Genomic DNA, 17,838 nt, shown 5'->3' on the forward strand with positions numbered 1-17,838 from the left:
TTTAGGATCTTTAATCGTGAAGATAACTTTATCAGTATAAAGCCAAGCAAACCCAAAAGATAACTCGTTATCAATAATAATGAAATCAGCTGTTATTTTTTAATGGCATCGTGATTTTGAAAAACAAACCCATATTGATATTTAATATACGGATATTATACCTATTATGTTTCCAAATCTTACAATCCAAGTCCCAACTGTTTCGTTATATTAAAATAGTCTGTGACTAGGCTGTGCCACTTAACTCAAAATATGGAACGCGTATTGCCTATAATCGGCAGCTTATGAATAAGTCCCCTGGTAAGAGGCTGCCATTTTGTGTACCGTTATTGTTTTGTCCACGATATTTATTGTTTTTTTATGATTTATCAAAATATATATGACCACTATAATAGTTTTATTTATATGATAGATAAATTGATTTACATTCATATTGTTTTAAGTTAACCGTGAAAGGTACAAATCCATGTATTGGTATTTTTTTTAAATGGGTAACCAAATATTCATCCTAATAAATGAAAATAATTTCACAACGAGCACAATTAAATTAATGGTTAAACTTATACAAAATAACTGACCAGGTGAATGTTGCCAATAAACCGATTAAGGCCAAATATTAACAAACTACTAAAAAACATTTGACCATAACATACATTTAAGACTATACTATCATATATTGCAAGGAGATAATATATCGGAAATAATTATTCAAGACTCAAAAGCCAGCATACTAAAGCATGTTCCATGTTTTATAATTTTAGCCGTTAGGCTTTAAGTAGACTAACTATTAGGTTTCTCTATTAATCAATGTTTTTCCATCCACTCCGTATACTACAATGTTGTCTTTATTATAACATGTGCCCACTTTAGGGCTGCTTGACAGCTCTCATAATGTATTTTAGTGTACCTCTACATCATTTTACAATATAATTAACAAATAACACTCACTTTTTAACAATTGCCTCACTACAGTTCTATAAACAACCTAATTTTACTTTAAATGACACCTTTTTACCACATTTTACTTAGTCTTCTAACCATTTATTTTTATTTACTACATTTACTTCAACTTCTTTGTTCACATATCTAACAAATTCTAAATATTTAAGATTTTCTACTCTTTTTACAACTTAGGCTCCAAGTATAACAAGTCGACAACTACCTTCTTCTGTAGCTTCTTCATTACTTCAACTAATTATTTCATATACCTAGACACTTTTATTTATTTTGAAACCTTATTTTTCTATGCCTAACTCATTCCATTTCTATAATTTAACTGACTAATTGATTAATATATAATCTTGTCAATTAAGACTACATCATCTGCAAATAATAGACATCAAATGCCTTGGCCTTGTAAGATCATCCATACTTTACCTACATTTATTAAGAGGTTTGGTATATGCATTATTTTGTAAAAACTTTATTTAAAAAACAACTTTGAGTTTTTTTCTTGTAGCTACAATAATAAGTCTTTATTGGTAATATATTTTGTATCTGATTATTACTATTGCCTTCAAAACTTCTTTAGTACCTACCCTTTATACTCTTTTTTGTAGTTAATATATATCGTTCTAAAATTTTTCGTTTTTTTCTATAACATTTCTTATCTAATTGTCCCATACAAACAAATTGACTCCATTGTTCCTTCTGGGAATAAATCAAAAATTATTTTTATATAAAACATATATTACTGATTTTAAAATATGATGTAGGTATTTGTTTTGCGATTCTCTAGTCTTATATTAAACAACTCTGTAGGTATAGCGAAAACACCTGGAGCGATTAACTTAAGTAGCATATCATAATAAGAAATTATTTGTATGTTAAGTAATTAAATGTGGGTGAAGTTCATTAAATTCTCCTCTCTTGACAATACTTACAATATTATCTGGAAAATTTGTTTTTTAAAATGTGTCTATATTTTGAATTCCAAATTTGATTTGGTATAATGACTAAAAAAAAAATTGGCATATATAACCAAAACGTGCAACTCTGTCTGCGCAGTCGCATACAAGAGTAAATAAGTTCTAAGTTCTGAGCAGTACCGTTTTCTGTTGTAATAATTTTCAGAAAGTTCTAAAATTGCGTCAAAATGTAAGCTATAATTCCAAATCTCAAGTTCTAAATTAGCGTTAAAAAGGAAAAAAGTAAACAAAAATCTCCATGTAAATCTCTAGTATCATGTTCTCTCGTAAGAAAGAGTATAGATAATTTAAAGGAATTTGAAAATACTGTTATAATACAAAGCCATATGCTAGATTACACACTGACGCAATAAAATCTTAATCGATGTAGGTTAGTTTATGGATAATAATATAACTGATTACTGACTGAATTATTTCAAACCAGAGTATTGTTTAATATAATTTCTATAGTGTTTATTTAAAATTCAATTTCGCAGTAATAAAGTTCATGACTGTATAACTTAACCAATACAGTAAAAAATAAAAAATGATAACGTAATTTATTAAAAACCTATAAAAGCTGATAAAATTAAATATGTTTACAATATTATAAACCCTAGTTTACATACCTTTAATTTTAATAAGTATTATTAAAGGTTAGATAAAACGTTTTTTAAACTCCACAAATATTTCTAAATTATATAGTTACGAAGAAATATTACAATAGTCATTAGAATGCATTAATTATGTATATAATTTTTTAAACAGTAAGTATTACACGTCAACCATTGATTTTTAATGAATTCCATAAGAATAAAAATCCGTATAATTTGTACAAATTGTAGGCATGTGGCATACATTCAATGTTAAGCATTTGATTGCGATAACTTGTGATTGTTATTGGTTTTCATTGCTTTTGATTCATCATACTCCCTCGTTGGTTGTACAAGCCGCGATTATTGCCGTCAAACGCAGTATAAAGGTATTATATTTGGGGTGTCGAATCACGATCACAATAATATGTACTTGGGCCACCGGGGTATGTGTTCATCTATGCATGTCGCTGAACAAAAAAAAAAGATATCCGCGATAATAACGTTCAATAAATAATGTTCTTTGTGTTGGCTGCGTCATATTGTATTTCTGATTGACTTGTCTGTTTGTTTTGTTCGCCATTTGGGTAGTTGGGGCGAATATTGCTGTATTGCTATTGAACAATGCCAACGAATTTGTTTTTAGAAGTGATTAATGATGTTTTCATGCAAATAGGTACTTATCTAAAACGCAACGATCAATGGTTTTATGGTTTTGATTGTTGGTAAAAGAATTATAATACAATGGTTATTTAAAAGTGTATATTTTTTGTTTTATAAGAGAAAAACAATAAAAGTCTTGCATATTTTAATACTAAATAGGTTGTACATTTTATTTCAAGTTTCACAAAGAAACAGTTTGTGGATAACTGAATTTTGAAAAGTTACTATTTAATATTTTTACTGTATATGTAAACAATTATAAATATATAAAATTATTAATATTTCGATTTGTTTGCAACATGCAAGAACTAAGGCAAGTTATTTATCTCACGGGGATTATTTTTGTCAATATACATTATACACTCTTTACAATATGGTAAAATAAGTACATCTCGTATATGAGTATTTGATATTTTTTTTATACTCACAATATAGTGCGTGACACGAGTTAGGACGCCGTCTATCGACGTTACTTTACGGGGATTTTATAATTATTTTGTTTATAATGTATTCGTTAGTTTATTGTTGTAATAGGTCTCAGCACTATTTACGTTTTAATTTTTTAGAAGGATCACCTTCTAAAGTTGTGGTACCTGGTATATGACAGCAAAGCGCATTAAATACTGTATTCATGTAAACGCCATTGTGCAGAATTTCGTTTGATATATAGTAAGGAGAGTTGGTAATCCGACGGAAAGTTTTGATTTGGCCAGTTTGTAATTTTTTAAGATTTGTTTATTGCAGCCCATCATAGTTATCCAAAGTGGTTTTATTACTTTTAAAGTGTTGTTTTAGTAATGTAAAGTGCGTTTTAACATTGGGTTTAAGAATTTGTTGAGGATAGGTGCGATTAGATGGATAGAATAGGTTAGTGAAAAACTCCGGCTAGGCTTTTATTTTGTCGACTGACGAGAGAGGTGTGTGAACTGTGACCCTGAACTTAAGGATTTTAAGTATAATTATAACGTTCTCACCTACATGTCGATGTTGAAGTCATATTAGTAGATATAACAGCTGCTATATGAAATTAATTAAAATAACTTATGAGGACTGACAGTATTTTTTATATAATGATTTTTATGTTTAAAACAAATATCTTGTTTTTTTATTTTTCAAAGGCAAACTTATGATAGTATATAATATAAATAATATTTATTTTTTTAAGTGCAATGTTCCATTACACCACAGGATATCTTTTATATAATTGTATAAGGGTGGGCGAATTGTAAACATACAAAATCCACACGATACCATTTTCAAGTGTAATAAATTATTAAAATGCGTATAATATTATATTTGGTGAAGTTTTATTTAGAATATGATCACGTTAAAAATCTATATAATTACTTATTTCAATTTTTTTTAAACCTTATTTAAACAACACAATATAAATGAGCACTTTAAGAAATTGTCAAAGTGGGAGAAGTAGGTTTTTATCAATATTTTGGACAATAAATAAAAAATCAAATTGAAAATTGAAAAATTTACAATTTTTCGGGTTCTCCTAAATTTGAGGATAAATGTGTAAACTTTTAAACTCCTCGTCTACCTAAATATCAACTGTAAACGATTTGTGGTTAGTAGTGTTGCTACTCGAGTAAAAATGGTTTACATGATAAATTACAAAAGGGTATAAATGACATTATGGTAAAAATTACATACTCAGTTTATATTCTTAAGCTGGAATTTTGCTATTCCATTTTATACTAATGATGAATTTCCCCAATGTTTGAACGTTTCAACGTGAACAGCTCATTTAATAGCTTTTGTTGTATAACTTAGTAGTTACATAAGGGCATGAAAAACAAAAGTGGGGTCTGTGACCGACAGCCAAGCTGATTTTCAATTAAACCTCTATATTATAGTCGTGTTAACTTGGGTAAAAGGGGACTACTTCACGGTAAATCAAATATTTGTTGGCGTTATCAAAAAGAAACTTTCTAAACAGAAAATCATGTATTATTCATGAGCTCTTTGAACTGTTTATAGTATTTTTCTTCGGTCTTCGTTCGTTCCATTATTTTCTGTCTATTATGAAACCAAGCGAATCGATAAACTGCAAGGAATAAGAGGCAAAGAGTATTTTTTATTATTCTGATGCAAAGGAGAAATATTTTTTCAAGGATTATGCTTGCTCTCGACTCTGTAAACGGGGGAAGGTTTCGTGTTTCTACAATCTGTCAGTTTGGTGTTTATTATTATTTGCCCTTACACAGTTTGCCGTCAGCGGTGTCATTTTCGTTTTCAATTTGTACCCTTTTGTTTACGTGCGAAAAAAACCTTATTTCAGACATCAGATCGTTTTTTTTATAGAATGTATATTGTATTTGAGACCAAAAGTCATTATTAATTTTATATTTTTAGGGATATATCAAGTTTTCCAAATAATTACCAAACAAAAATGAATCCATTGAAAAAGTTGAATAAAGCTTTTGTCTGCAAATTGTAATATTAAATATTTTTTAAGTTTTAATATTCATTATATACGTAGGTTTTTAAATTCGTTAATTTTCGTTCAGTCTAGTCTATCTTATATAGGACAACTTTGTAATCCAGTTTATATACAATTGTGTATTTTAGTAAAACAATATTAAGGTGTCCATTGCATGTGCAGGTGCGTGTGATTTACTATAATCTTAAGTAAGTAGTTTATAATTGAAGCGCCTAAAACACAAGGAGTATAAGTGAAATTTTATTGATTTTGAGAAAATCAAGCTCAAAGTTTACATATATATGGTGTTTTTGTTTGGAGGTTAGGTGAATTGCTACCAGATCACAGCAAATGATGAATAATTCACTTATATATCTTTACCACCAAATAAATTGGACAATTTGTATTAGCTGTGGACTTAGCTGTCACTAATACCCCTTGTGTTCTAGGCGCCTCAATTATTAATATTCTAATAGTATATTTTACTGTTACATTTTTTTTAATCCCCATGTTTGGGAGATATATAGAAATATTATTACAACGAAGTTACTCATAAAAAATTACTAATAAAAATCATTTGAAGGGGAAAAATTATAACAAATTTAGTCTAATTGGCGCTGTGTACTTTCCTTGTCCGCAGGCGATTATCATCACCAGTTCTTTTGTAGCACCCCATTGTGGGCGACGGAGACGTGAAAAATGGGGTAGATGCCCGTTTTCGGAAAGTGTACTTCAGAGAATACGATCACAATGGCGAAAACGAGGGAAAATATCGAATCATGAGCGTAGTATACCCTCAGGGAAAATGTCAGCCTGTTGAATAATACCCTCGCCGAATATTCCCTGTTTAAAATCATTTTCTGTCCCCAACAAGGTGTACCTAACAAAATTTCAGTCCTTTTATAGAACAGAACCCCCAGGGAACGAAAATCCGATCGAACGTTCAAGAAGCGATTTTCACTCCCTCGGCCTACATAAAATATACTGTATCATGACTCATCCAGGCCTCTATCCCGCTCTTAATTATTGTGTCATACTATATCAGTTTTAACACACATTGTTTAAAACATGCATAATGCATTCAGTTGAAAACAATTACCAGCCTATAGTAAATATACGTAAAATAAGCTTGCTAAAATAATGAAAGCGATGGCTTTATACTAGTGGTGGTTTTTCTTTACGGAAGTGAGTACAGAATATAAAAAGTTCGGGAACCAGGAAGCAAGTATAAGCCATAAAAATGATAAAACGAGAAGAATGAAAAAATTATATATTTCTTCCGGTTTAAAACGGATATTTTAAAAGGATGTATTATAACGCCATTTCTTCCGTTTTATAAAAAAATCCTAAAGTAATATTTAACGAATAATAATTCTCAAAATATACTGATGATGATTTTTAGAAGAAAAAAGTATGATATAATGTTTCAACTGTGACGAATTGTTGTTGATGATATGTTATTTATAGAGATATAAAGTTTATAGATTTAATTATACATTTTACAGTAAATTTTACACTAATATTGTATACCTTCTTTAGTTGGCAATATTATACTTATATATAAAATCGTGGTGGTGGATAATTGAAGAAATTAAGTTTCAAACTAATACTTGCGATAAGAGCACATCAATATACATTCTGATAAAAATTGTGTCTTCATATGACTATAGTTTGCAAAGTTTAATTTTGTGTTTAATTTAGAACTTAAAAAATCGTACATTTTATTTTTCCTGCTTTTAAATAAAAATAAAAGATCTTATTGTTAAAAGGCACCTTTTTTCTGGCTTTAATGTAAAAACGTCATTAATAATTTTAGCCACTAATACATTTTTTAGGGATAAAACGAAATGTAAAATCGACGAGGAATATAATTTGTAGGGTTAAACTATATGCAAAACATTTTAAACATATTTGAAATATGAATGAAAGTTTCACAGAGAATGACTCGTATACGAATTCTCATTAAAAATTCTCTTTGAAATTCTTTCTAAGAAAACATTTTTTGTAGCTTTCAAACAAGTTGCTGTTTGACAAAAAATATACTAAGTTACCGCCTACTGACTGAAAGGTTTTAAACCCATCGAGTTTCGCTTAATGAAGGCTTGGGTGTAAACTAGGGGATAAATCCCTTTTCAAGTTCACTTACCCGCATGTGTGCGTGTACACAGCAATGGTGATGATAATGGAAGCGTACACATGGGAAACGTAAAACAGAAATTAGATTAAAAATGTATGTAGAGAGCCATATTTAGTGTACCTATACTCGAATAAAAGGTCGTTCGTTTGACCTTTAATATGTAATGTAAAATTAATGCATATATAATATGAATGTAGTTATTAAGCAGGCAATCATATTCAATGTTTAATTCCAACCCTTTAATTTATTGCACTATTTAATATCTCATAGGTATATTTTGTATTGATATAAATATACTAACGTACTAAAGTCTAAACTAATTAAACAAATGAAACTTATGTTAAAAATACAACATAAACAAAACAACTAAATGATTAGATATCTTATGGAAGGGAAGGCGATGCTTTATTGTTATAATGACTATAATTTTTTTTAAATGTTTTTAATTTGTTTTTAATTTTGTTTAATATCAACTGCATCTGTTGACATATATTCTTAAACATAATAATACATACATATGAAATAAAATATGATCAAGACTTGGTTAAAAAAAAATGTATCTACACGCGAAGTAGGTATTAATTATTTTCTTCATTTGTTGAGTATAATATCGCATAACCATTTGTTTGCTATTCTGGATGTAATCTAATTCAATATTCCAAAATGCAATATCCTGTAAGCCGTCTGGACGAAACAAGGAAAACCAACTTCCGGAATATAGCCGGAAATGAGTTTCGAGTAAGTAAATATTTAATGTTAAAAGAACCAAGAAAATATTTGTATATGATATGTAATCGGGGATATTACAGCAAGACGAGAAAAAATGTATACTCAAGTAAATCTAATTTGCACGAAATATTATAAAATATAAAGATACAAAATATTAGCTTGTTTTTAACAATAATAAAAATTGTAAAATTTTTTTACAAATAGACTTAATGCAACAGACAAAAGAAAGAGTTTTATTTTCAATGAAATGTGTGTACCCGCGCAAATATGGTGCTCGTGAACACGTAATATAACATGTCATTCTAAAATTTGATATCTAAATAGTTAAATGCATGCGTAAGTCTGCTAAAATCTAAATATCAATAATTGCAGGCTTATACGTGACGAGGACAGGATTCATTGAATATTTAGTGAAGAAAATTGAAGATTTTTTGGCCGTTTGTCTGTTATAATAATATAACACTGTGAATCACACTTCCTGCTAGACATAGGTAAGGTACTTTTGTTGTTGACAGAAGTGACTAAAAAAAAAAAAAAAAAATAATATGTATCTTGGTGGGTTGGTTTGTATGTATTATTGGTCGATCACTACGTAGGATGGTTTCAGATTTTGTATTGTAATTGTTATGTAAATAAAACGATAGCGGTAAGGGGCTCGGTGACTATTTACATCCGTTTAAACAAGAAAATAATTTTATTTTCATGAATATTGCGTGTATCAATAAAGGGACGCGACATAATACAAAATATCGCCAGAGGTAAAAATGAAATACGAATGGAAAGGGAGGAAATTAATAACGTCTCCATGAAAGGTGAAAACACACAAAGTCCTTTTGAAAAAAAAAAGTAAGTTTGGCGGGTCCACCGAGCCGTTATAATTGGTAGACACCCGCACCGTCGTCATTGCGCGGATCATTCGAAGCGTACTTAAATGCTCGTCTACGATATATATATATATATATATATATATATATATATAATAATATATTTACGCGCGTGTACAGTAATGCTTGTTCTCCACCTCAGCTCGGAGAGAGATTGGCCCTGTCGCTTTGTTGTAACCATGGAGACTGCGCCGGGACGCGAGCAGTTGCATTTTCGCGCGCCGCGCCGTGTCTTTTCAACCAAAACGCTTTATGCAACGTTGTTTATTATTCACCCGCTGCCCACAAGGATGACTGGCGGCATGCCACTGTGCCGGCGAAACGGGTGACAGGGGGTCGGTAGAGGGTCTACATACAGTGAACGCACACACGGAGGAATCAATGTCGAAATTAAACTACTCCGGGTCTTGACGCCTTGTTCGGATGCCACGGGCCACCACCACCCACCCGAACCGTATACCTTCGTTGTTATTATTATCGCGTTTATATTATTATCATGACTGTATAGTCTTCGCCTGTTCGCGCGGCAATCGCCACACGCACCGTTGACAGAGCTAACCGACGAACCGAAAACTACAGGTGCGCAAGCTATGGGTGTTGAGCAAAGGGTAGAGGGTTGAAGGTATTGATGGTGTAGACAATTATTGCTTTCGCCTCGCGTGAGTTATTAACTAATGTCTTAAATATAACACACGGACACTTGCACGTCATAATATTACCTCTACTTTCCTTTTGACCTCACTCCAACATATCAGCTACAGGTTTCAATTGTACTTGAGAGGACGTCGTAATAAGCAATTTTCGGACCAAAATAGTACTCACGTATTTCATTTACCACGAAGTCGTTAATAAACGTAGAAATAAAAAATAATATAGCATTAATAGATTCGACTATGTTTTGTTAAAAGCATATTTCCTAAAATAAATGTTAAAAACAAAATCAATAATATATAAATTATTTTTACCTAATTAGGTTCTTTTTTTAGTACTCATTAATCATTTTACTGATTATTTATTCCACAATCAGCTTCCAACAAACACAGAGTATCATTTTTCAAACGTTAGTTCTAATATTGTTGTAGGTCTATTCAGGAATATACATTACTTAAAATATAACTAAAGCTTTCATACAAAACCGTTTTTATTTCTCTTCAAAATATAGCCATGGTGGTATTACAAAAAAAAACTACAAATAAAGAATTTTCTTTGCTGTATTTGAGCGCACGGCAGCGCGCACGGCCAAGTTCCAGCAATGTTAGTGTATCTTTACACAAACCAATTCACTCAGTTTTTCTAACGCACATATCTCTGTTTCCTTTTAAGATTAGCTTTTGAAATTTTAAACATATATTAAGCTCTAGTAACTTAGGATACTGTAAACAATTGAGCCCTTAATATTAAGCCTTTTCAAAAGGGGAGAATTTCAAAGCTTTCATTTTTGTTACTGACTGACTCACTCGCTCATCATTAAAATTATAAAACACTTCTCGTATAGGTAGAAACGTGAAATTTGGCATAAATGTAGTTCTTATAGTGTAACTAAAGGGAAACATCAGAAAGTTGCAATTTTCCCAAAATTAATGCCGCTTTAGAAAGTGTAGTTCTAAATGCATGATGTGACGCACATAAATATTGCTTGATTAGATTAGCACGGGTTTTTATTAATAAATCACAGATTCCGTGTCGTCGAAAAAAAACGTTTTCTTTCAGTGTTACAACATGGCAATAAGCAAATATTTATAATTGACAGTAAATACCTATCAAATATAATTTTTTTGTAATTTCATTGTATTTTATTTCATTTATCGGTCATCAAATACAGAAAATTTTAATAATCGTAATAATACCATTATTTAATTCATTCTCTATACCCGTGTTATTCTTCGTCGGAGAATTCGTTCGTTCGTTTTGAGTATAAAAAAAATAGCAAATGTTTGTTTTTCTAAGAAAAATTGTATTAGAGCAACATCTTTGAGGTGGCCGCGTGAATCAAACCATAGCCAGCAAAAAGGAATGATATCTCCAACAAAAACATAACAGTGAAAAACGGCCAAGTTCCAGACCCCCTTCCAAAAAAGTCAGCCTATCAAAGTAATGATATCACATTGTGGCCAAGTTTGCTATTTCTTTAGTTCATAACCTCACTTCACTTCAACTTCCATGAGCACTTCTCTTTTATTTGTTTTGCCTAGCACATGGCCAGTTTCTGAATGAAGCATAAAGCAACATTATCAAATGTACTCGCTTAGGAGTTACGTGGGTTACGATGGGAAGGAGAGAACTCAGAAAAAAGAAAAGGGTTCAGATCCCCTCCCAAAAAAGTCAGACAATCAAAGTAGTGGTATATACATTGCGGCTAAGTCTATTTTATGCCTCATTCAGAAAGGTCATGTTTCATTCAGAAGTGGCTAAACTAACTGGCCAAGTGTTGCTGATGAAAGTTGGAGTGAAGTGAGGTTATGAGCTAAAAAAATAGCAGACTTGGCCACAATGTAGATATCACTACTTTGATAGGCTGACTTTTTTGAGAGGAGGTCTGGAACTTGGCCTTTTTTCACTGTTAGGTTTTTGTTGGAGATTGTAGTTTTCTAAATTATGTATAGTGTAGGTTCAATTTCAAATGATTTTGAATAAAAACATATAGTTATATATTTTTATATTTCAGGTAAATCATTTTACTACATAGAAGCAACTTAAAAGAACTAAGCGCCTTAAAAACATAAAAAATACAAACTTGTTTTTAAATAAAATTGCACCTAAAAATAGGTATACATTAAGAAATATCAAGTTATACCTAAAAGTTATTGTAAGTCGCAAACTTGTATTATTTTTAGAATATAAATTATGGTTTATCATAATATTTTTCAGTAACAACATTTTTGTGTTATTAGTAAAGTTTCTGGAAAGTTAACTATTAAGGGGTTTTTAGTTTATAATATGTCACTCAAGTTTTATCTATAGCTTTGTGGTTGAATGCTCTTGCGATAAAACCATAATGAGAAAATGTAACGCTCATTTATACTTATATTTTCATTTGTTTAATAGCTGTTTAAAATTATAATTATATGAGTAAACTGTATGTTTAAGGTTATTGGTATTTTTTTTTCTAGCTGAAGAATCTCTTGACTCCTTTTATAAAACGTGTAAATAACATACTTTCGTCTCCGGTGAGCCTTAATAATATTGCAATTTTGTGGTGAAGAAGGTACTTTTAATATTTTATTTAAAATTATGCCCAACTATTTTTCTCCTTAGTAAAGAGCCACGGACATGGCCCTTTATTATGTTTTAACAATTTTATGTTACAAAAATAAATTTGCATGTCATAATATAATTTGATAAATCCGATAATATTGTTACAGTGATTGTACGAATGAAAAAGGTTACAATATTGAAAATGTTTGAGGTAAAAGAAACGGAATGATGTAATTGTGACAAATGGGGCCTAAAAACTGTCATAAAGAATGACCATTAAATACAATAAAGCATGTCAAAATAATTAGTGATAGATTAGATTCTGTCCCACAAATATTGTTTTGTAGCCAAGTGGTAATAATTGGCTTGAATTAGTTAGCGAAATCGTCAAGAACCCGTTTCATGATGGCAGCGTTGGGCATTCTAGGCCTGTCAAGTTACACTGCATGACAAAAAAATATCGGTCAAGGAAAACCACTAACAGATAAAGAAAAGGGTAAAATTATGGCTTTCAAGGAAATTTGGCTCTCCAACCGGGAAATTTATGTCGACTTAATAGAAGTTCAACAGTTATCGACAATTTGATTAAACTTGGTTCAAATTATAACATCAACAAATCTACTGGACGACCAGTAATTTTAAGAGCTGCGTCAAATTCTGTTTTAAGTGGTCGTGGTATTTTGGAGTAATCTGGAGTGGAAACTAATATTCATAATATACAGAGACTGTTGAAACATACGCTAACACTTATTCGAAAACATTTTTTAAGAACGGCACCTCTGAGTGAGCGTAATAAAAATGCAAGATAACACTTTGCAAAAAATACAATGAATTGGTCAAATAAGTCAAAAAGGGTAATTTTTACAGATGAAAAAAAAATTTATTTAGATGGTCCTGATGGTTATTCTTATTACTATCATGATTTAAAAAAATAATTAACAATACTTTCAAAACGTCAAATGGGCGGAGGTTTCGTTATGGTATGGGGCGCTATTGGGTATAATGGAAGAAGAAAACAATTTTTTTTAGATGGCTGAATAAATGCTATCAAACACAAAAATCTCTTAACTTCTCAAAAATCAATTTTTCAATACACATCCAAGTCAAATTTTATCTTTCAACAGGACAATGTCTCGATTCACACTGCTCACATTATTATATCATAGATTGAAACTAATTATGTTCCTTATTCAGACTGGCCGGCACTGTTCTACTGTTCACTCGATTTAAATATTATTGAAAATTCATTAATATTATAAATTATGAAATTGAATGATGATACAACTTTATAGGGAATATTATATTGATTTGTTTGACACATAAAGTATTTAGCTTAAATTAAATGTTGAAAAATACACTTTTTACTTATGTAAAACAGTAATAACTAAGTAATAGATATTTTTGGTCTAATACCATAACAGACAGTGTAAAACACATTCTGTGTAGACATATTTTTACGCTTTAAAATTAGGGTTATTACGTCCCTTTAAAAATTGCGTATTAAACCCATTTTTTCCCTCAGATTTTGATACTTTTTTTTAAGATGTAAGGAACTAATTTTTATGGCGAATAATCTTTTTACATTTTTATAAATCAAATAGGACTATTAAGAAATTCTAATTTGAACCAAATTTTAATATAATAATTTTTAATTTTTTGTTTTTCTTGAAAAATACAATTTTAATGTTCAAAAATTTTAAAAAAGTTTCTTTTATTAACTTTGGCAGTACGGGATTACTTAAAAGTACTGTTGCTTCTGTTAGCTACTGTTGCTTTCGAATTGTCGTTAGTTTGTTGCGTTCTTGTAGGCTTTTGTCGTAATTTTTAGTAGTAAAATATTAAGAAGATGCGGAAATAGCGGAAAACTTATGGAAAAATATAGATTCAAAGTAATTACTACATTTTTATAGACCTAAAACACGTATAAAATGTTATAAACATTATAATAGAATCTTTTATTTAAAATCTATCCGTTAATTTAAAATGTAGAGATATCAGATATCTCCTTTTTGTAAACGATATATTTTTATATTAGAATAACAACTTGATTTGTTTTGTGACCGTTTGTCATGGTGTCTACATGTGGGTAGAAAACGCCCTTTTACACTACGAAACATCTATTTTGATTTCGATTTTGATAAGAATTTATTTTAACACACAAGGGTGTCACGATTTCGCGTTATTGGCTTTAGGTCACGATTTTGTCATTTAACATGACGATAGAGATGGGGACGGACATCAAGGTGGGACGAACGGACCCAGGCAGCAGTGTAACTTCTACAGTGTTTATTTGTCATTTTAAAGTATTTTTTTTAAATAGATTAAACGATACAGTGTTTGAGACATTTTTACATTGTTTTCCCTACTTCAATCTATGCTTTGAGCTTACCGTATCGATCGGCATATTCTTTAGTCTTGATACTAGTTTTAAGTTGAAAACCGGACGTTCAGGCCATTGTAGTGTAACGCGTGTGTTATTGAGTGGCATCTTATTTGCTTATGTTGGGTTGCTAAAAAATTGATAAATTTATTGATTCATCAAAATGTTTAGGTTCCATTCTCGGCTACTAAGTGATGTTGTGAAACTATTAAATACTTAATAATTCATAAAACATTAAATTACGTTTATGTAATTCGATAGTAACTCTCAAAAAGGAATAACTAATTTTACACGACTGATTTGCCAGAAGTTTGATGTTTTCTTCTTAGTATGTTTATGCTGGCCATTTAACCCTAGTTCGTGTCTGACGGTGTATTGAGACGTCTTACTGAGCATTTTCTGCAAACAAAAATACGTGCTTAAACCTTCTTTTTTCAACGCACTTAGATTAAGCACTTTTTGCGGTAAAGCCACAGCCTACAGCGACATAATTATGTCCCTAGCTTTTTATATTATTAAATAAACTACCTAAGTAATTATAATAGTTTTAATTTAATCACAATAAAACAATTTTTATACTTGCTTTTATATATATACATAGGTATGTATTTATGATATTAGATTAAAAGTACCATAAACAAACACAATTTTCTTTTTAATTCTTAATTAAAAGTTTTGATGAAAAACATTTCTTTATTTGACTATTATTATATTTTGAAGTAATATTTTAGCTTCTATATATAGCTACGAAGGTATTTTTGATACAATGATTTTTTTTAGAAATTTCTTAACTGATTTGGTTATTTTAATAATAGCTTTTAAATAATTATTTATCTACGTTTCATTGTACCATTTAATTAACTGAAATGATGACAATTATATTACATAATAATGTATGCATTTTTTCTAATAAATTGTTTATGTTAACATTTATATATATAAATCGTAGGGCGGATTATTGAATTTCTCATTAATTTATTTTTTTATTCTAAATATATAGTAATTTGTTCTAAAATAACATAAATAAAAATGTTTTCAAAAGAAAAACTACAAAATGTACGGGTAATTCCTTACTTACAATATTATTATGACTGATTGTTTTTCATATGAATGATTTTGTGACGGTATACCAACAGGCCACACGTGTCAGAAGTGTTTTCCCGACAGAAAACATTTGCTCGTCACACCTTACTCGCACCACGTTGGATGAAAATAATACACATCCGACAATTGGACCAAAAAGCGCGTATAAGTGTATAGTATAATATGTTATTTGGTCTTGTTAGCGAGTTTACTGTTTATTCTCGCTTACTTCGGGAATGGGGAAAAAAGAGCATAAAAGAATAGTTGAAAAATTGCTACTATACTTAGAGAGGAATCGTTTAAACCACAAGCGCGGGCGTGCCGTGTTATAGGCGGCGGGTATCCGTCAACGTCACGGATACTGTACCGTTGCAATTCTTCATCCAGGCCTTGTTACCCGGCACAACCCTTCGTCACATGTTTTGCTCCGTACACGCCGCGTGTATCGGATTTTAACGCAAACAAGCGTTTTGCTGATTTATCGCCCCGCTATATCGTACCCTTTACACTCATACACACGCGGTTAGGTTAGGTATATGTCATAAATTTATAAGAGGTCGGTGGCAACGCGGAAATACTGCGGTGCAGGAGGGGGTAAAAATTATATTAGAAATAGAAAAATAAATTGATAATCCGCGTGCATGTGTGCGAATAAAAATATATCGCCGGGAAAACGTTTGCCGGGTTTGTCCCCGCGGTCACGTGCAGTAAACAGAAAAGAGGAGAGGAAAATGTGTGGCCAAACTCATAAATTTCGATGTCTGTCAATTATTTCAGATACGACTCGCAGAGCCGGCACAACGTTGGCGGGCAAAAACGTGCAACGTTCAGTACATATTGATATTATAAATTACACAACATTCGTTTATATGTCCACAAGCCTTTTGAATGTGCTAGTGTGCAATTTGTGTTTAAGGTTAAGTCAACCCAATCGTTTTGGCTGTTTTTTAATTTGTTTTCACAATACTATGTCTATTGTTGTGGTCTCATTGTTCCGAGAGAATTCGAATCGATCGGATACACACAAATCTATAAAAGTACACCTTTTTTTCGGGAAACGCATAAATATATTACTGCAATACGTACCTACTTTTTATTTGATACTCGTTTTGTAAAATATTTAAGTTATGATTGTTTAAAATTATATGACCCGCCGAACTTTTTAACAGAATCCCATTTAGAGATGTCTGTTTTACGCCAACACTCACAACAGGTACAGTACGGCATCGTAATAATTGTTACCGACATTCGTCTAGCCCGTCTAGCGTATTGACTACAATTATTATTCCTAGTACTGACTCAGTACTTGAAAACAAGTTTCCTTCTTCTCCTTCGCTTTCATTCCAACTAATTGGAGATCAGTCACCCTTGTCCTAAGCTTGCACTTGACACGATTTCCGACATCTTTCTCACATACACTACCTTACATATCATTCTCAATCGCATCCCACCACCTCTTTTATGGTCTTCATCTTCCCCTCTTTCCTCTTACATTTATTTTCATTGCCATTCTTACTGATCCCGATTCCTCTCTCTTCATGACATGCCCAAACCATTTCAGTCTATTTTCTCTCATTTTGTCCGCTATCAAAGCCACACCCGCGCACATTCGAGGAGGGACAATCCGCCTAAGCCTTGTTCAAGACTCCCATACTTTTTGACAAAATTTTACACTGGCTCTCGACTTTATGCAATCCTATTTGTCACCTCTCGCGACAGGTAGAGGATCGTTGGAGTATTCTGATTCTCTCCCACAATGATCTTTACTTGAAAACAAGTAATGTTAATAAACGTTTGACTCACTACTCAGTCAATATTAAGTTAGTACAAGACCAA

The 17,838-nt window shown here is 31.0% G+C and overlaps 1 protein-coding gene across 1 annotated transcript in view; it reads left to right on the top strand.

Moving 5' to 3' along the window:
* Positions 1 to 9,888: 9,888 nt before the first annotated feature.
* Positions 9,889 to 17,838, top strand: part of LOC126835426 (tyrosine-protein kinase Dnt-like) — a 47,766-nt gene continuing 39,816 nt past the window's right edge. Inside the window, exon 1 of the mRNA XM_050568004.1 lies at positions 9,889 to 10,003. The gene's annotated coding sequence lies outside the window, so the exon portion shown is untranslated. The remainder of the gene's footprint in view (positions 10,004 to 17,838) is intronic.

The sequence above is a fragment of the Adelges cooleyi genome, unplaced genomic scaffold (assembly GCF_023614345.1).
Source record: "Adelges cooleyi isolate 19-005CV unplaced genomic scaffold, UGA_ACOO_1.1 ACOO_flye_CR_arks_rails_tigmint_CR_PRNA_23, whole genome shotgun sequence".
Classification (NCBI taxonomy): domain Eukaryota; kingdom Metazoa; phylum Arthropoda; class Insecta; order Hemiptera; family Adelgidae; genus Adelges; species Adelges cooleyi.